General features: G+C 39.3%; 1 long non-coding RNA gene across 1 annotated transcript; it reads left to right on the forward strand.

Moving 5' to 3' along the window:
- Positions 1 to 26,634, forward strand: LOC129514183 (uncharacterized). The gene is made up of 5 exons (XR_008665359.1): positions 1 to 78; positions 803 to 864; positions 9,937 to 10,056; positions 17,841 to 18,048; positions 22,912 to 26,634. It is a non-coding gene; the product is annotated as an uncharacterized LOC129514183 (long non-coding RNA).

Consider the following 26,634-nt stretch of genomic DNA (forward strand, 5'->3'; position numbering starts at 1 on the left):
TTTTGATCTTCAACTAATACGTGGGTCAATTAAGTGAAAATTTCTTAAAAATGCCTGGTCAACGACGTTTTCAAGAAGGTGATGTATAGTGTGGAAATTAATTTTTATTTTTATTTATATTTATTTATTTATTTATTTATATTTATTTATTTTTTTTTAAAAAATATTTATTTATTTATTCATTCGAGACACAGAGAGGGAGAGAGAGAGGCAGAGACACAGGCAGAGGGAGAAGCAGGCTCCATGCAGGAGCCCGATGTGGGACTCGATCCCGGGTCTCCAGGATCAGGCCCTGGGCTGAAGGCGATGCTAAACTGCTGAGCCACGTGGGCTGTCTGGAAATTAATTTTTAAAAATGAACATGTGCAGAATTTAGTAGATACCACAGGAAGTATACAGAAAACTCTACATCTCTTTAAGAAATTTTTTATTGTATAATTAAAATACAGTGTTGTATTAACCTCAGGTACACAATATAGTGATTCAACAATTTTATACATTACTCAGTGCTCAGCATAGTGAAGTCACCATCTTCACCAATTATTAAACTCTTAGTGATTACATCCTCTATGCTGTACTTTCATTGCTATGACTTAGTTATTTAGAAGTTTATCCCTCTTAATCCCCCTTATCTGTTTCTCCCACCCCCCACTCAACTCCCTTATTGCAATCACCAGTTTTTTTTTTTTCTCTTAAGAGTCTGGTTTTTTTTCTTTTTTCATTTGTTGTTTCTTAAATTATACATATGATTAAAAATCATATGGTATTTGTCTTTGTCTTATCTCAGCATAATACCCTCTAGGTCCATCAATGTTGCTACAAATGGATTGATCCCATTTTATAATGGCTGGATAATAACTCATGGTATGTATATATACATACACCACATCTTTATCCTTTCATCTATATATGGACACTTGGTTTGTTTCCATATTGTGGCTACTACAAATAATGCTGCAATAAACATAGCAGTGCATATATCTTTTCAAATTACTGTTTTTGTTTTCTCTGGGTAAATACCCAGTAGTGGTATTATTGGATCCTATGGTATTTGTATTTTTAATTTTTTGAGAAAACTCCATACTGTTTTCCACAGTAGGTACACCAATTTGCATTCTCGATAGTGCAAAAGGATTCTTTTTCTCTATAGTCTCGACAGTACTTTGTCTTTTGTTGTGTTTTTGATCATAGGCATTCTGACAAGTGTAGGGTGTTATTTCATTGTGATTTTGATTTGCCTTTCCCTGATAAGTGATGGTGAGCATCTTTTTATGTGTCTGTTGGCTATTTGTATGTCTTCTTTGGAAAAATGTCTTTTCAGAGCTTCTGTCCATTTTTTAATTGGATTACTTGTGGGGGTTTTTTTTGGTGCTGTTAGTTCTTTATATATTTTAGATATTAACCCTTTATCAGATATATCATTTGCAAATATCTCCTACCAGTCTGTAGGTCATCTTTTCATTTTGTTGATGGTTTCCTTGGTCATGCAAAAGTTGTTTGTCTTAAGTCTAGTCCCAAGAGTTTATTTTTGCTTATTTTCCTTGTCTTAGGAGATATATCTGGAAAAATGTTTCTACCTCTGATGTCAAAGAAATTACCGACTATATTTTCTTCTAGGAGTTTTATGGTTTCAGGTTTACAATTTAGGTCTTTAATACAGTTTGAGTTTATGTTTATGCTGTAAGAAAGTGGTAAAGTTTCATTCTTTAGCACATAGCTGTCCAGTTTTCTCAACACCATTAGTTTGAAGAGACTATCTTTTCACCATTTGTGGGGACCCAGCCGTGGAGCTTATCTGAGAACTGAATCTGAGTCCTTGGCACACTGGGGATATGTGAGGTCCTGAGTCGGCAGATGGACTCTCTTGACCACATTGTTCTCCAGATACAGCTCCTCTGTGAGGTCCTGAGTCGGCAGATGGACTCTCTTGACCACATTGTTCTCCAGATACAGCTCCTCTGCTTCCCTTCCTTGAGTTAATAGCTTATTCTTTTACCTTTGAAGTAAACATGTTTTTCTCTGCTTCCCAAAGTTAATCATTCCTATAGCCAATCTGCTAGCTCTCTTAATAAAAGCTGAGTGAGACAGCCAATGAGACTGAGACCAAGTCCCAGCCCTGCCCCCCCGTCCCCTATATTAAAATTCAGTGAGATTCCAGTCTTTCTTCATATCGTGGCCTCCAACTATCCTGGCTCTGTGGCAACCATTGTACATTTTGCCTCCTTTATTAGGTTATTTGGCCACATATGCATGGGTTTATTTCTGAGCTCTCTATTATGTTCCTTTGGTCTATGTGTCTGTTTTTGTGCCAGTACCATAGTGTTTTGGCTAGCAAAGCTTTGTAATAAATCTTGAAATCTGGGATGTTGATATCTTTAGCTTTATACCTCATTAAGATTGCGTTGGCTATTCAAGGTCTTTTGTTGTTCCATACAAATTTTCGTATTATTTGTAATAGTTCTGTGGAAAATGCTGTTGGTAATTTGATAGCAATTGCATTAAATCTGTAGATTCCTTTGGGTAGGATGGACATTTCGACAATATTGGTTCTTAAAATCCACAAGCATGGTATACCTTTATGTTTGTTTCTGTCGTCTTCAATTCCTTTCTTTGATATAGTTTTCAAAGTACAGGATTTTCTCAAGTTTGCTCCTAGGTATTTCATTCTTTGTAGTACAACTATAAGTGGGATTATTTTCTCAATTTTTCTTTCTGCTGCTTCATTTTTAGCATATAGAAATCCTACCATTTTCTGGGTATTCATTTTTTTTAATCCAGCAAATTTACTGGATTATTACTTCTAGTAGTTTTTTGGGTGAGTCTTTAGGATTTTCTGTGTATATTATCATGTTGTTTGCAAATAGTGGCACTTTTTTTGGTTTGTTTTACCAGTATGGATGCCTACTTCTTTTTGTCTGATTTCTTCAGCTAGTACTATGTTGAATAAAAGTAGCTAGGTGGACATCCTTGTCTTATTCCTGATATTAGTGGAAAATCTGTTTTTCTCTGTTGAGTATGATGTTAGCTGTATTTCATATATAGCCTTTATCATGTTGAGGTATGTTCCCTCTAACCCCACTTTGTTGAGTTTTATTATGAATGGATGATGAACTTTGTCAAGTGCTTTTCTGCATCTATTGATGATTTTTAGTCTTCATTTTATTGATGTATCGTGTTGATTGACTTGTGAATATTGAACCATCTGTGCATTCCTGAAATAAATCCTAATTGATCGTGGTGAATGATCCTTTTAATGTAGTGTATGCAATTTGCTAATATTGAGCATTTTTCCATCTATGTTCATCAGAGATATTGGCCTATAGTTTTCTTTTTTGTAGTGTCTGTCTATGCTTTTAGTATCACAGCAATGCTGGCCTTGTATAATGAATTTGGAAGCTTTCTTTCCTATTCTCACTTATGAAATTGTTTACAAAGAATAGGTGTTAACTCTTCTTTAAATGTATGGAAGAATTCACTTGTGAATCAATGTGATCCTGGGCTTTTATTTTTTGTTAAGGCTTTTTTTTTTAAAGATTTTATTGGGGGATCCCTGGGTGGTCCTGAAGATTTTATTTATTTATTCATGAGAGACACAAGGAGAGAGAGAGGCAGAGACACAGGCAGAGGAAGAAGCAGGCTCCATGCAGGGAGCCCGATGTGGGACTTGATCCCGGGACTCCAGGATCACACCCTGGGCTGAAGGCAGGCGCTAAACTGCTGAGCCACCCAGGGATCCCAAATTTTTTGTAAGGCATTTGATTACCAATTCAGTTTCATTACTTGTAATCAGTATGCTCAGATTTTCTACTTATTCCTGGCTCAATTTTGGATGATTTTATGTTTTTAGGAATTTATTCATTTATTCTAGGTTTTCAATTTGCTGTTATTTAATTTTTTATAATATGCTAATTCTGTGTTCCTATGGTGTCAGTTGTTACTTCTCTCTTGCTTCTGATTTTACTTATTTGGGTCTTTTATCTTTCTTTCCTAGTAAATCTGGCTAAAGGTTTGTCAATTTTGTTTACCGTTTCAAAGAACCAGCTCTTGGTTTCATTGAATTGTTTTTTTAGCCTCTCTGTACTTTATTTCTGCTGTGATCTTTATTTCCTTTCTTTTTCTTTTTTTTTAATTTTTTTTATTTATTTATGATAGTCACACACACACACAGAGAGAGAGAGAGAGAGAGAGAGAGAGAGAGAGAGAGAGGCAGAGACACAGGCAGATGGAGAAACAGGCTCCATGCACCAGGAGCCCGATGTGGGACTCGATCCCGGACCTCCAGGATCGCGCCCCAGGCCAAAGGCAGGCGCCAAAGCGCTGCGCCACCCAGGGATCCCTTTTCTTTTTTTTTAATTTCCTTTCTTATCTGGGGATTTGTTCATTCTTTTTCTAGTTCCTTTAGATGTAAGAGTAGATTGTTTATTTGAGCTTTTTCCAGTTTCTTGAGGTAGGCCTGTATTGTTATGTGCTTCATTTACACAGGTCCCAAAGACATTGGACCACTGTCTTTTTCATTGTCTCCATGTATGTGTTTATTTTTTTTAAAGATTTTATTTATTTATTCATGAGAGACAGAGAGAGAGAGGGAGACAGACAGACAGAGAGGCAGAGACACAGGCAGAGGGAGAAGCAGGCTTCATGCAGGGAGACCAACATGGGACTCAATCCTGGGTCTCCAGGCTCACGCCTTGGGCTGAAGGCTGTGCTAAACCGCTGAGCCACCTGGGCTGCCCCTGTGTTTTTTAAAATTTCTTTGATTGCATCACTGGTCTTTTGGTTATTTAGTTTCATGTTATTTAGTCTACATATGTTTATTTCTTACAATTTTTTCCTTGTAATTTCTTGTTTTAATACTGCTGTGATCAGAAAAAAAATGCATGGTATGATTTCAATCTTCTTAACTTTACTGAGGATTGTTTTGTGGCCTCATACTTGATCTATTCTGGATCATGTGCACTTGGAAAGAAAGTGTATTCTGTTGTTTTTGGACGGAATGTTCTGTATGTCTGTTAGGTTCTTTTGGACCAAGGTGCCCTTAATAGACATTGATTATTGATTTTCTGCCTGAATGATTTATCTAGTGATGTAAGTGTAGTGTTACATTGTATTACCATCAATTTCTTTATGTCTATTAGGTAATTAGGTATTTAAGTGTTCTGGGGTTGAGTGTATAGATAACTGTTATATCCTCATGTTGGGTTGATACTTTTATCATTATGTAATGCCCTTCTTTGTCTCCTGTTATGGAATTTGTTTTAAAGTACATTTTGTCTGGTATAAACATTGCTACCCAGCTTTTTGTTTCCACTTGCATGATGAATATTTTTCCATCTCTTGAATTTCAGTCTGTATGCATCTTTAGGTCTGAGATGAGCCTCCTGTAGGCTGTATGGGTTGTGTTTTTTCTTCCATTCACACCACCCTTTGTCTTTTGATTGGAGTATTTAGGTAATTTCACTTAAAGGTAGTTATGTACTTATTGCCATTTTATTACTTGTTTTCTGGCTGTAGTTCTTCTTTGTTCTCTTCATGATTGATGGGTTCTATAGTGTTGTTTGGCTTTTTTTGTGTGTGTGTGTTTCTATTACAGAATTTGGTTTGTGGTTACCATGAGGCTCCTATATAACATCATAAGCACACTGGAGTCCATATTAATTTGAAGGTCATTTAAATACATTCTTGGTTGGAACAGCTCCAGTGGCTCAGCGGTTTAGCACCGCCTTCAGCCCAGGGCCTGATCCTGGAGACCCGGGATCGAGTCCCACGTAGGTCTCCCTGCATGGAGCTTGCTTCTTCCTCTGCCTGTGTCTCTGCTGCACTCTTTCACTCTCTCTCTGTATCTCTCATTAATAAATAAATAAAATCTTTAAAAAAATAAAAAAAATAAAAACATTCTTGGGGCAGCCCGGGTGGCTCAGCGGTTTAGCGCTGCCTTCAACCCAGGGCACGATCCTGGAGACCCGGGATTGAGTCTCATGTTGGGCTCCCTGCATGGAGTCTGCTTCTCCCTCTGCCTGTCTCTCTCCCTCTCTCTCTCTCTCTCTCTCTCTCTCATGAATAAATAGGTCTTTAAAAAAATTCTTAAAACAAACCAAAGAATCTTTTATTTTTCCCCTTCTTCTTGTTTTTACTCCTTCCTTCACATTTTATGTACATGTTGTAATATTTTATATTTTTATTCACCATTTTCTTGTGTCTAATTATGGCTATTTATTTTCCACTTAAAGAAGTCCCTTTAGAAAAATAAATTAAGGGATCCCTGGGTGGCGCAGCGGTTTAGCGCCTGCCTTTGGCCCAGGGCACGATCCTGGAGACCCAGGATCGAATCCCATATCGGGCTCCCGGTGCATGGAGCCTGCTTCTCCCTCTGCCTGTGTCTCTGCCTCTCTCTCTCATTCTGTGTGACTATCATAAATAAATAAAAATAAAAAAAAATTTAAAAAAAAAGAAAAATAAATTAAGATGAAATCAGAAGGGGAGAGAAACCATAAGATACTCTTTAACTACAGGAAACAAATTGAGGATTGCTGGAGGGGAGGTGGGTTTGGGGAAGGGATAATTGGGTAATGGGCATTAAGGAAGGTATTTGATAGAATGAGCACTGGGTGTTATATGCAACTGATGAATCACTAAATCCTACCTCTGAGACTAATAATACACTGTATGTTGATTTACTTGAATTTATTTATTTTTAAAGATTTTATTTATTCATTTATTTATTTATTTATTTATGATAGACACACACACAGAGAGAGAGAGAGAGAGAGAGAGAGGCAGAGACACAGGCAGAGGGAGAAGCAGGCTCCATGCAGGAGCCCGACGTGGGACTCGATCCCAGGTCTCCAGGATCAGGCCCTGGGCTGCAGGCGGCGCTAAACCGCTGCCCACCAGGGCTGTGCGATTTAATTGAATTTAAATAAAAAATACCAAAAAAGAAGTCCCTTTAACATCCCTAAAGCTGGTTTAGTGGTGTTTATCTTTGGTCTGGGAAACACTATCTCTCCTTTAAATATGAATGAGTACCTTGCTTGTAGAGTATTCCTGGTTGTAGTTCTTTTCCTTTTAGTACTTTGAATATATCCTGCTACTGCCTTCTGGTCTGCAAAGTTTCTGGTGAAAAATCAGCTGGCAGCATTCTGGGATTTCTCTTGTATGTAATTTGTTTTCTTTTGCTGCTTTTAAAATTCTCTATCATTACTTTTTGTCATTTTATGTGTCATGATGTGGACCTCTTTAGACTCATTTTGTTTGGAACTATCTGTGCTTCTTGGATTTGGATGTCTATTGCCTTCCCCTGGGTTACGGAGGTTTTCAGTTATTTCTTCAAATACATTTTTTACACCTTCCTCTCTTTTCGTGGGACACCTATAATGCAGTTTGTTTTATGGTGTCCAAGAGATCTCTTAACCTATCCTCATTTAAAAATTTGTTTTCCTCTTTGCTGTTGAACTAGTGTGCTTTCCATTGCCTACCTTCCAAATGGCTGATACATTCTTCTGCAGTAGCTAATCTATTGTTGATTCTTTCCAGTGTTTTTTTGTTTTTCTATGCTTAAACCCTGAATGGTGCATTTTTGTATTCTACCTATTTTGAGGGTCTCAGTTCATCCACTCTTTTCTCCAGTCCAGTATCTTTACAATCATTACTTTAAATTATTTTTTTAAGATTTATTTTATTCATGAGAGACACAGAGACAGAGGCAGAGGGAGAGCAGGCTCCATGCATGGAGCCTGATGCGGGACTAGATCCTGGGACTCCGGGATTGCACCCTGAGCCAAAGGCAGATGCTCAACCACTGAGCCACCCAGGTGTCCCTACTTTAAATTCTTTTTATCAGGTATATTACTTATCTCTGCTTCATTTAGTTCTTTTCTGAGATTTTTCTTTTTTGTTTTAGAGCATATTCCTCTGTCTCCCCATTTTGCTTGACTTTATGTATTTGTACAGATTACATGGAACAGCTACTTCTCCTAAAATTGAAGCTCGATGCGGGACTCAATCCCAGGACACAAGGATCATGACCTGAGCCCAAGGCAGACACTCAACCACTGAGCCACCCAAGTGTCCCTGAAGGAATTGTCTCGAATGGACACAGCCTGGTGAATTTTGCTGGCTGACTGGAATTGTGGCTATATATGCTAGTTGTTCTAAACCACAGCTTCTTACTGAAAGTAATTATAATAAAAATACAATTTGAGAAAAAAATGAAAAAAGAGTAAAGACAAAAAATAAGAGAAATGAAAACGAGAAATTAAAAAAACTGTGGCTTACTTTCAGTACCCCAGCACTATAGGGGCTAGTGTGGGCTTGTGGACTGTGGACTCACTGAGGTCGCAAGCTCCTTGCCAGCCAGGTCCTGTTCTGGTCTCCGGTTTTAAGGTAGAGGGGAAGAAAGTGTTCCTGCAGCTCTTCAGGCCTTTTATTTATTTTTAAGTTTTTATTTATTTGTCCAAGAGAGACCACAAGCAGAGGGAGGAGCAGGGAGAGAGAGGAGAATAGGCTCAATCCCAGGTCCTGGGATCACCACCTGAGCTGAAGGTAGACGTTTAACCAAGTGAGCCACCCAGGCACCCCTTTTTCAGGCCGTTTAAAAATTGTAGCTTTTTTGCGTGTGTGTCCCAGCGTGACTGGGACTGGCGTTTGGCTTATGAACCAAGACTTGCCGAGATCACAGAATCACTGTACTAGATCTTCCTGTTATGGCATCTGGACCCTGTTCCTGTCTGGGCTTTTAAGGCGGAGGGGTAGAGTATGTTTTATGTCTCTTTGTTTAAGGTCTCACCGAGATCCTCCCGCTCAAGTCCAGTATGTTCATGACCCTTACACTTGGAATTCTTTATTAGGCACACTGCTTATCTCCATTTCAGAATTTAGTTCTGCTGTGATTCTGTCTCCCTCTTTCATTTGGGACATATTCTTCCGTCTCCTTATTTTGTATGTTTTTGTTTCTATATATTAGGAATATCTGCTGTCTCCTGATCTTGAGAGTAGCAACCTTATGAAGAAGTGGTCCTGTGGTGCCCTGTAGCACAATGCCAATGGTCACCAGAGCCAGGTGCTCCATTAGGGTCTCTTACATGGGTTGAGTGTGCCCTATTGTTGTGGCTGAGCCATGTTTGTGGTTTGTGGAGCTGGCTGCAATGGCCTGTTTTGCACACTATGGGTACACCTGGCAGGGTTGTCCAGTGCTGTTGAGGGGCCTGAGGCCACCATAGGCTTGTGATTTGGCAGTGTCAGCATTCATGTTAGCTCTCTGCACTTAAATCCTTGTGCTACAGTTGAATGCACACTGAAATGCAGTGTACTCCCCCTAAGTGGCTTCTGTTGGTGGGCGTGGCCAGACCAGGTAACTTACCCCAGTCCTTTTGCTGGGGCTGTAGTTGCACCTAAAAGCAGGGCACTCTCCTTGTGCTGTCAGCTAAAAGACTCGGCTGTTGGAACTCATGGCATGCTGGTTTGTGTGGTTATCTTTCCCCCTTACCCAGGACAGGAGTCACTTTTGGAGTGGCTTTAGTTCCTGCTGAAGCTGCATGTAGGGTGTCCCCGAGTAGAAGCCTATTTGGAAAGATGCCTGAGAATTTGGGTGGATTTTAATGGGGCTGGTCCGCAAGGGAACATGGGGACAGGGTGTGTAGTCCTAAGATAGGTAGAGTATTTGTGCTGGTTTGAAAGAATCCAGCTATCTAGGATGCGGTAAGGGAAGAGAAATGGTGCCTGCCAAAAGTTTTGTTCTTGGAGAAGTCTCCTAAAGATTCCTGTCCCTCTAGCACATTTTAGTAAATAAATATTCAACAGGTATACTCCAAGTGTATTTTAAAAGATTTTATGTATTTATTTGAAAGCAAGTGAGCAAGCATGAGTAGGGGGAAAGGCAGAGGGAGAGGGAGAAGCAGACTCCCTGCTGAGCAGGACGCCTGACACGGTGCTTGATTCCAGGACTGCTTGATTCCAGGACGGTGCTCGATTCCAGGACTCTGAGATCATGATCTGAGCTGAAGGCAGATGCTTAACCAACTGAGCCACCTCTCCAAGTGCTTTTCGAACTCTTTCTTCAAGGTACGTCTTGGTCGTGTTGTTAAAGGTGGCTCTTTGAGGGAAGGGACTGTTTCCTTTCGCCCTCTGGCTCTCTAGGAGCTAAGCCCGATAATTAAAACACATGGATTAAAATAGGTTAAGGCCCCCTGATTTTCAAAGCCCAATGTTATAAGGACTTGTCTTCCCAGCATGGGTCCGTAATGCCTGGGGCACTTGTGTGGGGTCCCATCCTCACTCTTCTGTGCTCATGGTGTCCCTCTCATTTGTGGTCAGTCTTACCAGTGCTCTGGTTCCTATGTCTCTGCCCTCCTACCCTGTTTTGATGTGGGCTCCTATGATTGACTGTGGAAGATCTGTTATGCCAGTCTTCAGGTTGTTCTCACATAATCTGTTGTTATCTCAATTTGTCATGGGGTGAGGTGAGCTCATCCTTTGCATCTTGGACATCTCTAGAGCACTTGTACTTACTGTGCTTGACTTCTCTTCCAATTTTACATACATGTGATTCTCATGTCTTCCATCACTCATCATCAATCATAATGGTCCCTGCCTGAAACTCTGCAACAATTTCACACTGAAATTAGAGTAACAGTAACACCTAAGCATAGTCAGCAATGAACAGGATCTGGCTGACGGGGAACTTGTGACCTCAGTGAGCCCACAATCCACAAATCCACACCAGCCCTTGTAGTGCTGGGGCACAGAAAGTAAGCCATAATTGTTTTTTTTTTAAATTTGTCTTTGCCCTGACCACTTGCTAGTTGGTTGCTTTGCCCCAGACACATAGGTTTTGGGCTTTTATTTTAAATATTATCAAAAGGCATATCATTTACAAAACATAAACTGCTCCATTTATTTAATTTTTTAAAAAGATTTTATTTATTTATTCATGAGAAACAGAGAGAGGCAGAGACACAGGCAGAGGGAGAAGCAGGCTCCATGCAGGGAGACGGATGTGGGACTTGATCCCTGGTCTCCAGGATCACGCCCTGGGCTGAAGCTGGTGCTAAACTGCTGAGCCACCCAGGCTGCCTGAAACTGCTCCATTTAAATGTACAATTGAGAAATACTGACATTACACTTGAGAAATGATCACTGCAATCAAAATAAGGAGCACATCCAGGACACAGGAGCCTTCTGTAAGGAAATAAAGATGTGAAGAAATGGTTAGAGCTGTGTATATATTTTTTAGAGCTGTGTATTTTTATGCTGGGTTTATCAAAAATATGATATTACAGGTCAAAGAGCATGAGTTATTTGTAATAAACAGGGGTAATTTTAGCAAGGCCTGTTTGTTCAGATTCTTTTCGGCATCCCTTCTTATTTAGAGTTAAGGATGCTTTTCTCCTCCAGCTAGAGGGAGGGCATCTATCAATCACATGGCAGTTTTACAACGTGTTTCAGGGAAGTAAGGCAAGGGTTGTGGGGGAGGTCAGAGACCAACCTGTTTCTGCCATTTTCTCAAACTCAGCCTCAAATATTCAATATGCTAGGATTCCATATTTTGGGGTAACATGTTTTGTTTTAAACTCCATCAGTATAGTGTACTACAATAAAGTAATATCCTGCATAACAGAATATGGGATGGAGGCTACCTAATGCATGGAATCTGATGTGATTGTAATCAGTTTTGTTTAATTTAGATCAATTCTTGTGTGGACTAGGCAAAAGGTAAAGTAAGCAAGCAATAGTAGCAGTTGGAATTTCAAGAGTGACAAGGCTTATTAAATGTCAGATAAAATAGCTTTAATCACATATCTTCTTTCTCTTTTGCAAAATCTTTTAAATATTGTTTCTATTATAATAAGCTTACTATAATAATCTACCATTCCTTCCTCATCACCTCTAATACACATGGAAGAAAAACACTGGCCCACTAATGAAATTAGGTTGCAGGAGGGATCTGGCTAGAAGCAATGAACTTCAGTAAATCCCCACTGCCTTCCTTCAGCCTTTACTTGCTGGTAACAGGGCATGGGATGGCTGGTCTAGTCCTATGCTTTATGGTCTCTAAAGTCAGTCTTCTTGATAGCAACAAAAACCAAGTAGCAATCACACACGTTCTCTGCTTAGAGTGAGCTTTAATTGGTTTCTTTGAATTTTCTACCTCACTTTTTAAAAATGATACTCCTCCTTCATAGAGGCTTGGTGAAACAGGAGATTGACTTTGCATACTGTGTTAATGTCTTAGATAAATGCCTTTGAGGAAATGCCAGCTTTATGAGTATCTTAATGTTACTTACATTTAGATTGTCGCTTGCTTGTTTCACATAAGCTGCAATTAGGTAAGTTTCATTCTTTTGCATTGTATATTCTATAATACTTTGGTATAGTTATTTCTTTTCTGTTGGTGGGGAGGAATGAAGGATTGAAGCACAAATCAAAACTCTAGTTTTTTTTAGTCTTATGACAGGAAGGAAGATAAAGTACTTACATACTTACAGAGAGTTCAAGTATTATCTCTTCAAAATGAACTTTTCATGGAGATGAGATAATCACCTTTCCTATGTCACTTCGTACATTACAGAGCATCACAGAAATTACTTCAGGGCTTCTATAGAAATGTCTTAGCTCTTCCTGTTACTGGAATAGATTCTAAGACCTTGAACATAAAATGTTTGTGGGAAGCTGTCACTTTCATTGGTGGAAAAAATGTGTATCTAATGTTCTTGTTGTAAGCAGTAGCACATTCAAAATTTCCTTTGAGAATTCAGAATCCACTTAATTTTGGGCTGGCATTTTCACCAGATAATCACAATTTGATCCACTTGTATGTATCTATCCACCAAAGCTTTCTATAAACATATTTTGTCAAAAGCAACACTAAAAATAATAAAGACATTTCAGTACCCCCCTCACCAACATTTAGAATGTGTTGATCAGTGAAGGGGAAAACCACAGTCTACAAAATAAGATGTGTCTGTTCTATTTGGGGGTCTTGGGGATTCCAATTTGGGAGAGACAGAGTCAACTGAAATCAAGAGCGTGCTCTGGAGAGACCCAGAAGGTCAGGGTTCTTAAAGCAAAAAAGTTTTAAAGTTGTTTTAAACAAAATGTGACTGGTGCTGGTATAGCTACAGTTAGAATATATTCTGATTGGTTGTTAGAACTAGTGCTAGGCAGAAAGTCCCCTTATGACCATTCTACCATGTTGTGGATACCTTGGCTTTTAGCTGAGGACAGCAACAATTCTGAGAATTTGAGACCGGAGACGTAAATCCTACTTCCTCAATGTCCTCCTGGTTCCATTATTAAATAACCCTCTTATCAATGCTTGCTCCTAATTTATTCTCTTCATTATCATTCCCCCCTTCTAATCAAGATCTTTCTCTATAATCAACCTTGGCTTTGTAGTCCCAATGTGATGCCTGAGTGGCCAACAGCCTCCTCCAGGTCCATCAAGTCCCGGGGTGGAGTGGGGGTGGAGAGAGTCTCCTGGTTGGTAGATCTTTGTGTGAGAGTCTTAAGGCTACCTCTGAGCAACAAGGAGGTTTAAAGGAAGTGGAGCTTAGGCTATGTCAACTGAAGTTTCACTTGTCACTGTCAGTGAGTAGGCCTGATGAATATTTTCAAATCTTTTAGCAACCGTTATGTTGACATTTTGAGTAGAACAACACTGGGAAATGTATGACATAATTTGAAAATAATAAGTAGGGTACAAATTAAAATAACAATAATACAATTTATAGACTTATTCTAATTAAATTCTACAATGTGATCTTATGTTGGAAAATACCAAGCCCCAGCCAGAAAAAGAAACCTCAAAGGAGAGACAGCAGTCACTGATAATTGACAGAAAACCCTGCAGGGCAGCTATTATCTTCATAATCAGAAGGATCTTCATCTATTATGGATAAGTCCCTTTTTTTTCATGTGATGGGAGATCAGATGGGATCTGAGAATTTTAAGGGGGGAAATAAGGTGGCCCAAAAGGCCTTGGCTACTAATTCTCCAGCTATCTAAACAATTAAATGTCCGAAGAGTACTGGTATATGAACAAAGATATATACTGTGGGGGTGCATGGAATACCAAGCTCTCAGTTTTATAAAGGAGAAGGGGGATAGCATCTAAGCAGGGATCAGAGAGCTTTGAATGTCCAGTTGTTTGGTTAAAGGAATATATTTCTTGTAAAAGAGCACCACTGAGTTGTTGAAAGATAGTATCAGGTTTGATGCATGATGGGTTGTTACATTCAAGTAGTGATATCCAAAAGACTTGGCATAATGGAGATGGACAGGTGAAAAGATTTCTATGTTAGAACAGGTGGGAGATACACAATTTGTATAGAGGAAATCATAGGAAGGGAAGGAGTGGATTTCCATTTTTTGCTAATCGAAGTTCCGTTGACCCAGGAGGTGGTCTTTAATTTAGGGGGAGTGAGTATAAAACATCGAAGGTTTTCTTAAGGCAAGAATATCTTGACATGAAAAGTGATGGAGGAAGGTGTTTTGCTATAACTAATGGAAATATTTGGGACCATGGAGAAATTGTATATAGGTAACATTATGGAGTCATTATTATCAATAAAGGACCCAGTAGGAGTATGGTGACAAATCCAATAGAAAGGTTTCCAAAAGTAGCAAGGGACTGTGATAATTAAATTACAGCATTGCTTTCCCAATCAAAAGTGAAAATGAAAGGGAAGAGAAATAAGCCTCATAAGAATTGATGTGAAGTATCTTATGAACATAATAGTGACCTGACCCTGAATCTTGTGAGGGTAGTGTACACAGATGTCATCTGCTTCCTTTTCCAAGAAACGGTTAGTTTGAGGTCTCTGGTAGGTTTGGTGGTCCAGTTAGATTCTGAAGCCTTTTTAAACTGAGAAATATGAATCAATGAGTACATGCCTTCTAATTTAGCCGCACCATGACTGGCGTGCTCCCCTATAGCAATGCTGGAATGAATCTTTCTGGAGGTCTTTTCCAATCAACCATGTCTCCAGGTTGAAGGCCATGATGTTTGAGGTCTTTATCTCCTAGGAAAAGGCCATGATGTTTGAGGTCTTTATCTCCTAGGAACACAGAGTGAAAAGACTGTTCTACCAATTTCTCATTTCTCTGAAGGGTCTATATCAATCCCTTATAAGTCATCACCTTACCTTTAAAAGCTGGGATCGTATGCACCTTGATCTAATCTCACTGGTTTTCCAGTTATTATATCAAAGGGCGAGAGTATCTCCCATTGGGAGTGAATCTAAGATTTAGTATTACAGCCACTCTGGAAAACTGTGTGGAGGTTCCTCAGAGTTAAAAATAGAACTACCCTACAACCCAGCAATTGCACTACTGGGGATTTACCCCAAAGATACAGTTGCAGTGAAAACTTAAATACCTGCACCCCAATGTTTATAGCAGTCATGTCCACAATAGCCAAACTGTGGAAGGAGCCTCAGTGCTGATCGAAAGATGCATGGATAAAGAAGATGTGGTCTATATATATAATGGAATATTACTCAGCCATTAGAAATGACAAATATAATACCAGAAAGGGAGACAGAACATAAAGACTCCTAACTGGGAAACGAACAAGGGGTGGTGGAAGGGGAGGTGGGTGGGGGGTGGGGGTGAGTGGGTGATGGGCACTGAGGGGGGCACTTGATGGGATGAGCACTGGGTGTTTTTCTGTATGTTGGCAAATTGAACACCAATCAAAAATAAATTTATATCAAAAAGAAAAGTTAAAAAAACAAGTAAAAAAAAAAAAAAAGAAACGACAATATGGGCAGCCTGGGTGGCTCAGCAGTTTGGCGCCGCCTTCGGCCCAGGGCATGAACCTGGAGACCCGGGATCAAGTCTCACGTCAGGCTCCCTGCATGGAGCCTGCTTCTCCCTCTGCCTGTGTCTGCCCCCCTCGCTCTCTGTGTCTCTCATGAATAAATACATTAAAAAATCTATATATATATATATAAAAAGAAACTACAAATACCCACCATTTGCTTTGATGTGGATGGAACTAGAGGGTATTATGCTGAGTGAAATAAATCAGTTTGAGAAGGACAAACATTATATGGTCTCATTCATTTGGGGAATATAAAAAATAGTGAAAGGGAATAAAGGGGAGAGAAAATGAGTGGGAAATATCAGTGAGAGTGACAGAACAGGAGAGACTCCTAACTCTGGGAAACGAACAAGGGGTGGTGGAAAGGGAAGTGGGCTGGGGGTTGGGGTGACTGGGTGATGGTCACTGAGGGGGGCACTTAACGGGATGAGCACGGGGTGTTATGCTATATGTTGGCAAATCAAACTCCAATAAAAAATATATACAAAAAAATACAACAGTAATAGAGTGATTGTTATTACACAGTTCAAGTATTTTGTTTTTGTTTTTTGTTTTTTTTATAAATTAATTTTTATTGGTGTTCAATTTACCAACATACAGAATAACACCCAGTGCTCATCCCGTCAAGTGTCCCCCTCAGTGCCCGTCACCCATTCACCCCCACCCCCCGCCCTCCTCCCCCTCCACCACCCCTAGTTCATTTCCTAGAGTTAGAAGTCTCTATGTTCTGTCTTCCTTTCTGATATTTCTGACACATTTCTTCTCCCTTCCCTTATATTCCCTTTCACTATTATTCATATTCCCCAAATGAATGAGAACATACACTGTCCTTCTCCGATTGACTTACTTCACTCAGCATAATACCCTCCAGTTCCATCCACGTTGAAGCAAATGGTGGGTAATTGTCGTTTCTAATGGCTGAGTAATATTCCATTGTATACATAAACCACATCTTCTTTATCCATTCATCCTTCGATGGACACCGAGGCTCCCTCCACAGTTTGGCTATTGTGGACATGGCTGCTAGAAACATCGGGGTGCAGGTGTCCCGGTGTTTCATTGCATCTGAATCTTTGGGGTAAATCCCTAACAGTGGAATTGCTGGGTCGTAGGGCAGGTCTATTTTTAATTCTTTGAGGAACCTCCACACAGTTTTCCAGAGTGGCTGCACCAGTTCACATTCCCACCAACAGTGTAAGAGGGTTCCCTTTTCTCCACATCCTCTCCAACATTTGTTGTTTCCTGCCTTGTTAATTTTCCCCATTCTCACTAGTGTGAGGTGGTATCTCATTGTGGTTTTGATTTGTATTTCCCTAATGGCAAGTGATGCAGAGCATTTTCTCATGTGCTTGTTGGCCATGTCGATGTCTTCCTCTGTGAGATTTCTCTTCATGTCTTTTGCCCATTTCAGGATTGGATTGTTTGTTTCTTTGCTGTTGAGTTTAATAAGTTCTTTATAGATCTTGGATACTAGCCCTTTATCTGATAGGTCATTTGCAAATATCTTCTCCCATTCTGTAGGTTGTCTTTTAGTTTTGTGGACTGTATCCTTTGCTGTGCAAAAGCTTCATATCTTGATGAAGTCCCAATAGTTCATTTTTGCTTTTGGTTCTCTTGCCTTCATGGACGTATCTTGCAAGAAGTTACTGTGGCCAAGTTCAAAAAGGGTGTTGCCTGTGTTCTCCTCTAGGATTTTGATGGAATCTTGTCTCACATTTAGATCTTTCATCCATTTTGAGTTTATCTTTGTGTATGGTGCAAGAGAGTGGTCTAGTTTCATTCTTCTGCATGTGGATATCCAATTTTCCCAGCACCATTTATTGAAGAGACTTTCTTCCAGTGGATAGTCTTTCCTCCTTTGTCGAATATTAGTTGACCATAAAGTTGAGGGTCCACTTCTGGATTCTCTAATCTGTTCCATTGATCTATGTGTCTGTTTCTGTTTGGCCTAGTTTTCTAATTCTGAAAGCCTCTTGGAAAGATCTGAATTAACTCTAAACTTTTGTTTTTTTCTTTTTTAAAGATTTTTTTATTCGAGAGAGAGAGAGAGAGAGAGAGAGAGAGAGAGCGCAGAGACACAGGCAGAGGGAGAAGCAGGCTCCCCACAGGGATCCTGATGTGGGACTCAATCCTGGATCCTAGGATCCTGCCCTGAGTCAAAGGCAGGCACTCAACCACTGAGCCACCCAGGCGTCCCTAACTCAAAACTTTTGGAAGCTAACTGGCTAAAGGTAAGCAAACTTCTCAGTTTTTTTTTTTTTTTGAGGCCTCTAAGATACCGATTAAAAGAAGCTTTCCACTGGCTTTGTTTGGTTTTACAGCCTTTTTTCCAATTGTGCACAGAAGTGAACTAATTTTTGCCCCATCACAGCCAGTGGAGTTTTCAATCATCCCAGGTAATAGGAGTCCAACAGGGCAAAAATTTACAGCAGGAAGGACCATATTCTTTAAACAGAAAACTGCAGGAGTTTCTGCAGAAAACTGCAGAAAACTGCAGGAGGGTGGCACATAAGAACCCTTCTTAGAAGCAGAATTTCCCAAGAATTAGTACTCAGACTACTAAACTAGAATCTTCCACTAGGAAACATGAAGACAGAATCCTCTCCTTGAATATGAGGACAGAAGCCAGCAAGACAGAACACCCAACTATAGGCCGAGAGGACTTAACTGCCATGACCCAAAGCCACTCTTGCAATACCTTACTCAAATCCATGGCAGTGCTGGAGATGGCAGCAAGTGCTGGAGATGACTGCTGGTCACTTTGGATCCCACTCTTGACACCATGCAATATTGAAAGGCAGAACTGCAATCTGTAAAATAAAATTTGTACGTTTATTGGGGGTCTTAGGGTTTGCAATCTGGGAGACATAGAGTCACTAGTATCAGGTGTGCTCTGGAGAGACAAAGGGAATTTACATAAATTGTTTTGAATGAAATGTGATTGGTTGCTAGTAGTGCTAGGTGGAAAGTCCATTTATGTTAAATTCTTCTTAAAAAGATTTTATTTATTTATTTATTTATTTATTTATTTTATAGAGTGTGTGTACAACTGTGTGTAGGGATGGGGGTGGAGTTAGAGGAAGAGAGATTTTTTTAAAGATTTTATTTATTTATTCAGAGAGAGAGAGAGAGAGAGAGAAAATGGCATAATAGTACCTATCTGAAAGGGCAAGGCTGAGGATGAAGAGCATCTAGTCCCGTTCCTTTTTTTTTTTTTAAGATTTTATTTATTTATTCATAGAGACAGAGAGAGGCAGAGACTCAGGCAGAGGGAGAAGCAGGCTCCATGCAGAGAGCCTGACGTGGGACTCGATCCAGGGTCTCCAGGATCACGCCATGGGCTGCAGGCGGCGCTAAAATGTTGCGCCACCGGGGCTGCCCTCTAGTCCCGTTCCTGGCATCTAGTAAACTCTATATAAATGGCAACTTCCATGGTTACTCACACTGGGGTATCCATGAACAGAACATCTTAACTTTTTTTTTTTCAAAGATTTCATTTATTTATTCATGAGAGAGACAGAGAGGCAGAGACACAGGCAGAGGGAGAAGCAGGCTCCATGCAGGGAGCCCGATGCGGGACTCGATCCCGGGTCTCCAGGATCATGCCCTGGGCTTGAAGGCAGAGCTAAACCGCTGAGCCACCAGGGATGCCCGAGGAAGAGAGATTCTTTTTTTTTTTTTAAAGATTTCGTTTATTTATTCATGAGAGACACAGACAGAAAGGCAGAGACACAGGCAGAGGGAGAAGCAAGCTCCATGCAGGGAGCCTGACGTGGGACTTGATCCTGGGTCTCCAGGATCTGGCCCTGGGCTGAAGGCGGCACTAAACCACTGAGCCACCTGGGCTGCTGCCCAGAAGAGAGATTCTCTTAAGTAGACTCCCCGCTGAGGGCAGGGCTCAATCTTAGAACCCTGAGATCATGACCTGAGCTGAAATCAAGAGCCAGACACTTAACGATTGAGGCATCCAGACACCCCCATTTATGTTCAATTCTAACATGCAGCAGATGCCTTGGCTTTTAGTTGAGGTCAGCAATAATTCTGAGAATTTGAGACAGGAAACATTAAGTCCCACTTTTCAATGTCCTCCTGGCTCCATTTTAAATAATCCTCTTAGCAATGTTTACTGTATTTTATTTTCTGTTATCAAATGGAAGAACTTCTGGTTCTTCTAGTGACCATCTGTATTCCTTCTCTTATTCTGAGTCCTTTTAAGCGGCAATCTAAACTAGTAAAAAAGTCATAAAATGATGGGAATTCATTGTAAGATCTGAGCCACCAATTTGGTTGTGGTTTTAAAAGTCACTTATATTTCTTAGATCTTAGCTTCATTAAGAAGAGCGGATAAGACTGGTGGACTTTTAAGAAGACCTCTTCTCACATACCTCGAATCTGACTGTGTGATTAATTTTAAATTACAAGTAGATTACACACCTCCCTGCAAATAAACCATTTACAGAAGGAAATTATGGACAGTATTCTTGTGTGGGCACTACGCTCAAAAAGCACAGGAGAAGCTAATTTTAGGAGGGGAGATGGGAATATGATATGGATTTAGAGAAATCTTAATACAGATAACTGAAGCTGTTGAACAAGCTCACATCTTCTTCACTGACCATGAAGACCTCAGAGTGCTTGAAATTTAAATATACTAGAGAAGATTTGGATAAACTAAAGTGGGATATTTTCCAGGGACTCAAATAAGAATGGATGAAACAATTATATTTTAGGTTTGACTCCCAACCATTATTATTATCGATATTGCTCACCCAATCTTTCTTTAGAGTTGGATCTAAATGACTTTTTATAATTACAGACTCTACAGATAATTCAACCTACAAAGATGTATCACTTTTAGAAACAGAAATCACATCACTGGCATGTGTGTATAGCCTTCCAAAATGACCCAGGGTGACGTCTAACACAAAGGGGGAAAAAGATGGAAGAATTCTATTTATATAGCCAGGCTTTGGGGTGTGTTCACTCTAAGTTTTCAGGCTTCTTTGAACCTATTTAGAAGCCTGATGAGGAAGGGTTGGGATAGGATGCAACAGATCAATCAATGTCCCTGGTGGAGGAAAATCTTAAGACAAAAACAAATAGAACTTTGTTAACATGTTCATTGCATGTGTAACATGTAATAACATAAGTGCACATTGGGAATACCCAGCAATGAGTAACCCAAAGGGGTGGTTCAAATTTGGGCTTATAAACCACCCTAGGCTAAACAAGGAAAAGGAATTTTGAGTTTCTGGTGAGGGGCAAAGGAGTGGAGGCAAGGTATGGGTAGGTAACCAGGAAAAGTATGGTAAACAAGGGTTGTTTAGTAAAGTTTATTTTAATAGAGATTTAAGTCATGCTGTCTGCATTGATAAAAGCTGATAAAAGATGTCTATTAAGTGTTGGCAAGGATGTAGAGAAAAGAGACCCCTTACATGTTGTTGGTGGGAACGTAAATTGGTACAGCCACTAGGGAAAACAGTATGGAAGTTCCTCAAAAAATTAAAAATAAAGCTACCATATGATTCAGTGCTCCTACTGGGTATTTATCTGAAGAAAATAAAATCGCTATCTTTTTTTTTAATTTTTATTTATTTATGATAGGCACACAGTGAGAGAGAGAGGCAGAGACAGGCAGAGGGAGAAGCAGGCTCCATGCACCAGGAGCCCGACGTGGGATTCAATCCTGGGTCTCCAGGATCACGCCCTGGGCTGTTGTAGGCAGTGCTAAACCGCTGGGCCACCTGGGCTGCCCCCTCGAGAGACACTTTTTAACCAATGGAAATTTCCTATAAGAAGGAAAGCTCGTGCTGTTTTTGTAACATTTCTTATGGTTCACAATGGCCTTTAGCTTAAAACAGTCCCTGATCCAAAGAGGCATACTTTGGGGTGGTATATTCTGGAATCAGTCACTCCCATCACATGGTCTCTCTGGCTTAGTATTATAGTATTATACTTTAACCTTCCACCTTTATTCTTATAACATTTTATACAAGTGGTTTGCTTTAGCCATCTGAGAAGACACTATTTTACACTAAGAAGCACCTGTTTTTGGATTAATGCCCATTCATTTAAGCATTTTATCAGTACAATCTCTTTTCAAAGCTATATAGTTAAGAAATTGAACTGCTTGATAGCTTTTTAAAAAATTAAATTTTCTGAGTAGTTTTAGGTTTACAAAGAAATGACTAGAAAGTACCAAGTTCACATATAATCTCTCGCCTACTCCCTCCTTTTTTCTATTACTAACACTTTGCATTACTGTGGTACACTTGTTACAATTGGTAATGAGGTCCATAGTTTACATTCAAGTTCAACATTTGTATTGTATTTCTATGGGTTTCACATCACAAATACATAAAGATATGTATCCACCATTACATTACCATACAGTACTACTGCCCTAAAAAAAAAAAATTACCTGTGTTCCACCTATTCATCTCATCCCTCCTGTGGAATCCCTGGAAACTACTGATTTTTTTTTTTTTACTATCCACACAGTTTTTGCCTACTTGCCAATGGCATATAGCTGGAATCCTACAATATGCATTGTTTTTTTAATACCGGCTTCTTTCACTTAGCAACATGCATGTAAGGGTTTTCCATGTCTTTTTGTAGCTTGACGGTTCGTTTCTTTTATTCCAAACATTCCATTGTCTGGAGGTACCACCATTCATTTATCCATTCATCTACTGAGACATCTTGGTTGCTTCCATGTTTTGGCAATTACAAATGAAGCTGCTGTAAACATTCATATGTACGAACATGTTTTCAACTCACTTTGGCAAATACCAACAAGGGCAACTGCTGAATCTTATGTTAACAGTATGTTTACTTTTGTATGAAAGTGCTAAACTATCTCCTAAAGTGACATTTTGCATTGCCCCTGAGAATGAATGGGAGTTCCTGCTGTGATTTGGCGTTAATGGGTTATTATGATGATTCAGTTTCTAATTGATTGTACTTCTAAGACTTAACTTTCAACAGCAAAACAAAAAATGTGTTTGTGATATATTAAGAAAAACTACTGTCCTCTCATTTTTTTGTTTTTATTTTCCAGAAGTGAGAAGTATTTTTTTTTTTTTTTACCTTAGGTCAGGGGCATATTTCATCATGCTACCACTGTCTCCACAGAGAACTTAACTGTTACGAAAATAATCAAGAATTCTGAACTTCTGAGTGTTGAGAATTCAGCAAGCAAAAAAATAATCCTACACTTATTTAATATATAATATTATCTGACGCTTTCCTGAAACTACATGTACATTCATAGTAGTGATTTTTGCAGAGAAATGAAGAATTCAGAACCTGGCCACAAGTTCAAGATGAGCTTCAAGGAATAAAAATTCAAAGATGTTAGAACAGAATTCCAGCATCACCAGACCAAGGTAATGAAGCTACATAGATTTTTTTGTCCTGTCACGTTGAGTTCAAGGGTAGAAAATAATCTATGGGCGCCTGAGCGGCTCAGTAGGTTAAGCATCTGACTTGGTTTCGGCTTTGGTCATGATCTCAGGGTCATTGAGATGGAGTAGGGGCTATGCATTCAGCATGGAGTATGAGATTCTTGTGCACCCATGTGCTTTCTCTCACTCTAAAAATAAATCTCTAAAGAAAAAGATCTTGTCAGATAGAAGGAAAATGTGACCACAAACAGACTTAGTGGCAATTACACATTTTACGGACAATAAATCTACAAGTAAGATTTTTCAAAACAACATATCTTTTTCAGGTGGGGAAAAAACTCATTAAATTGCTCTAGATGTTGTGACAGAATATGTTACAGAAGCAAAACTGCTGAGAGGAAATTTTGATGATTTGAAAAATTGGGTCCATGGTCTTTCCTTACAAAAAGGAATTCTTCAATAATTTTAATAATTCCAGAAGCTTTTTACACCTCTTTAAATCTTGACTACCATCATTTCATAAAAGAAAAGATAGGTGGATCTGTGAAGTTATCTATGCCAAAAGATCCCATTACACTTAAAATCTTTATTAGGAGCTCTAAGCTTTAGAACTGATTAAGTCCACGACATTTTATCAGTCACTTAAATTTCTGGAGTCTGGTAACTCTTCTGTAAGTAGTGAGACGAAACTACCTTACCCTGACCATGTTGTGGGTTTCTAATGAGAATCAAAAGTGAGGAAAAATTTTTGATAAGCACTGTTCTTATGCAAATGGATATCACTTATTATTAGTTATTGGTATTGGAAAACAGTTCAGACTCTGCTGCTTGGTGGACCCGGAATCTTGGTGCTCGTCTCCCTTAGGGATCAACCCATGACTTTGTATTATCCATATGGAACCAACTAGTCTAAGGGTCCAAACTAGATAGAGGAATCTCCTTTGCATAGGTTTATCATGAAATCTAGGTTTTCATTATTTTGGACTACTATTTCACAAGGTCTCTAATAAGGATGCCCAGTCTCCTAGTATCTGAGTGTTAGCAGAAATAGTCATTGTATACTGTTTAAAGTGCTCATCAAATATCTATCAAGTCCTTTGCACATACTGTTCCATCACTGAACACTGATAAATAAGCAGTATATAATCTATAAAAAGTCACAAGTGTCTATTGCTATGCATTCTGAGCTGTATATTCTGTATTTATATTATGGGAACATGGACTCGGACTTGCAGGTTGCTCATAAATTCCAGGATTGCTCCACCACATCCATAGCAGATAGAGGGCCATCCCCAGCACCAGCTCTACCCATAGGATTTGCTCCTCTTCCTCCAACTACTTGACCTCTACTAAATGGTATCCTATATCCACCACCATTATCTTTGTTCGAGGATCTCCTGCTCCATAATCATATTATCTGCTCTAAATTATGAAATGAAGCAGAAATAAATGTATAAACCTGAGCCCTATGTATTGGTTCTTGAATAGCAGTACTACATTCTCCACAGAAAGTCAAATAATCCAAGGCAGAAACCCTAACTAGGGGTTTCTGGCATCTTCTAGCCACTGGTAGTCATTAATGTGCAAATAACTGCATAACTCTGTACAAGTACAGTATTATATTAGAGAATATGATTGCTGACTCTTTCCCTTTCCTTTATGAACTCACCATTTTATGTTTCTATTTCAGTACAGTATCTAAATAATTGGAAATTCCACAAAGATTATGAAATTGACGTAGAAGGTAAAAGGGAATTAAAGTGGTGTAAGGATAATTGTATTAGTTCCTTAAGGCTGACATAACAAATTACCACAAACTGAGTGGTTTGTAATAATAAAAATTTCTCACAGTTCCAGAGGGCAGAAGTCCACAATCAAGGAGTTGGTAGGGCCACACTCTCTAGAGGCTATAGGAGACAATTTCTTCTGCACCTTCCAGAACTTTTGGCATCCCTTGGTTCATTGCCACGTATCTCTGTTCTGTCTTTGCATTGCCTTCTTTTCCTAGTGTCTGTGTGTAAACTTCCCTCTGCCACAAGTAGATACAAGTGGTTGCATTTATGGCCAGCACAACTGATGTTTGCATATTGATCTTATGCTCTGCACCTTTGCCAAATTCATTTTTTATTTATTTATTTTTTTTCAAATTCATTTTTTAGCTCTAGTTTATGTGTGTGTATTCTTGGGATACTCCATGTTCTTAGAATCATGTCATCTGCAAAAAGACTTTCCAATTTGAATGGCTTTTATTTTTCTCACCTAATTTTGCTATGGCTAAAATTTCCAGTAAAATTTTGAAGTGGCAATAATGGGCATCTTTCTGTTCCTCATGGGAACGATTCCAGTCTTTCACCATTAAGTATGACATTGGCTGTGGGGTTTTCACAGGCAGAGGGAGAAGCAGGCTCCATGGAGGGAACCTGACTCGATCCTGGGTCTCCAGGATCACGCCCTGGGCTGAAGGCGGCGCTAAACTGCTGAGCTGCCTTACATATGTCCTTTATCATGCTGAGGAAATTCCTATCTTATTATCATAAAAGGGTTTGTTAAGTGGTTATTCTGCACCAATTGAGATGATCATGTAGTTTTTTCAGCTTCATTCTATTTATGTGAATATTACATTGGTCAATTTCCTTATGTTCATCCCCCCTTGCATCCCTGGAGTAAAATTCACTTGTTCTTGGTGTATAATTTTAAAATATATGCTTGGATTATGTTTGCTAGTATCTTGCTGGGGATTTTAATGTGTATAGTCGTATAAGATATTGGTCTGTAATTTTGTGTTACTTTTGCCTGGCCAATTTGGTATCAGAATAATGCTGTCTCAAGGAATGACATAGGATGTTATGATGTTATGACAGTTAGTCTTATGTGTGCCAACATGGCTAAGCTATGGCACCTAGACGTTTGGTCAAACACCAGTCTAAATGAATGACAGTATAAGTGAAGGCATTTTTAGATGAGATTAACATTTCAGCAATTAAATCAGATTACTATCTACAAGACAGGTAGGCTTAATCCAATCTGTTCAAGGCCATCTGAGAAAAATGATAGAAGTCCCACAAGGAAGAGGGACTTCTATCTCCACACTGCTGTAACACTCCATCTCATGGATCTCAAGCATGCCAGCCTACTATGTAGAGTTTGTACTTCTCAGCCTCCACTATCACATGAGCCAATTTCATAAAACAAGTATCTCCTCCTCTGTATATGGTTCCTTTTCTCTGGGGAACTCTGATACAGATGTGTTCCCAATTTATTAGTAAAGATTTGAGGATTAGTGCCAATTCCTCTTTAAGTGGTAAAATTTACCAATGATGATATATCGTCCTGGAATTGTATGTGCTAGATTTTAATTACTTAATCAAAACTTGTAATTACTATAGGTCTGTTAAGGTCATCTCTATCTGG

The sequence above is a fragment of the Nyctereutes procyonoides genome, unplaced genomic scaffold (assembly GCF_905146905.1).
Source record: "Nyctereutes procyonoides isolate TBG_1078 unplaced genomic scaffold, NYPRO_anot_genome, whole genome shotgun sequence".
NCBI lineage: Eukaryota > Metazoa > Chordata > Mammalia > Carnivora > Canidae > Nyctereutes > Nyctereutes procyonoides.